Here is a 1,503-nt window from a genome sequence, read left to right on the forward strand (position 1 = left end):
ATAGGCTAAAAGTTTAGATGAATGATTAGAAAAGCACCCTTAATAAGAGTTTTTAAATTAATCTTAAATTGTATCATACTGTAAATTTACTGGTTCCCTCATAAATGAGTTTACTTGTCTACATAACAAAGGCGAACTGTTTATGAGGGCCTACGAAGATCTTCATCATCTGGATCTTGATTATCTGTCCAGTTTCTATGCTCTATATTCTCCCTCACTTATACAGTATTTTTCCACTACAATGACTCTCTGGAAAGCTCCAAATTAACTGCCTTGTCAGACTCTCATGTCTTTAAATACACTCTTTGCATTACCAGGAATTACCATCTCACCAGAGAGAATACATCCTATCTCACAATGCCCAACCCAATGAACACTTTCCATAAAACATTTGTGCAACAGAAAAATGAGACAGCACTAGATTTTATTTATGAGTTTAAAGGAATTATTCAAGGTTACTAAAAGATGCTAAATTTAAATAATCCCTGAAGTTGCAGTGATGATTACCTCCTCCACTGCCTTGAATCCTTATCAGACACAGCTCATTTAGTCCCTGGGTGCCTAATAAGAGAATTTTCAGGAAAGGAGAGGCTGAGGTGAAATGCAGTAGTTCTTGCTAACAGTTTTAAGACAGAGTTTACATCTAGGATAAGGTCAAAGTACATTTTTTCCACTAATTTGGAGCTTGAAGTTGCAAATTTCCCATTCTCTATTCCAATTATCTATGCTCATCTATTCCACTATCAGCACTAATTTGTAAAATTGTCTTGGCTATAACAATACTCATGGGTTGCAATTATTAGGAGTTTACAGTATGGCAGAGGCCAGCATACACTATATCATTCCATTTTCAAAAATACTCTCAAGGCCCCAATAGATGCACACTTTATAGATGAAGTATTTAAGGCAAAGGATTTTAGATATATTGCCAAAGGACACATAACTGAAACGAGATGAAGTCAGGATTTTAAAATATGAGGAGTCCAGAGTCCTTGTTCTTAGTTTTTGTGCTATAATGTTTCCATTTTTGGACTGTACTAATATGTATTTTTCACTATCTTCTAGGCTCAGATCTCAGTAATTTGTGTTAACATCACCTCATTTAAAGTTTACTATATAAGTGTCAAAAACATAACTCAGATAGATGAAAACCCTTGTCCCAAATCATGAAATTATTTAGTTAATTGTATGAATTAAATTCCAGATACATTTATTCTAATTTAGAAAACACAGTAAATGAAATTATTATGCTTTAGAAGAAAAACAAGTTATTTCATTAATGCCTTCTAATATGACAATGACACAGGAATAGAAATATGATAATAAAATAAACTATAAAGAAATATAGAGATGATAGGACTACCCCCAAGGAATTATGGTCAAGAGCAGAGACCCCTATGATATCTATGCATTGTTCTCTACTCAGGTGAAAAGGATTAGGACTCTACCAACAGTCTGTGCAGACTTAACTGTGGACTTAGCATAATCATTCATAGTGCAATT

Source organism: Hyaena hyaena, unplaced genomic scaffold, assembly GCF_003009895.1.
Source record: "Hyaena hyaena isolate Hyena2069 unplaced genomic scaffold, ASM300989v1 scaffold_979, whole genome shotgun sequence".
Lineage (NCBI taxonomy): Eukaryota > Metazoa > Chordata > Mammalia > Carnivora > Hyaenidae > Hyaena > Hyaena hyaena.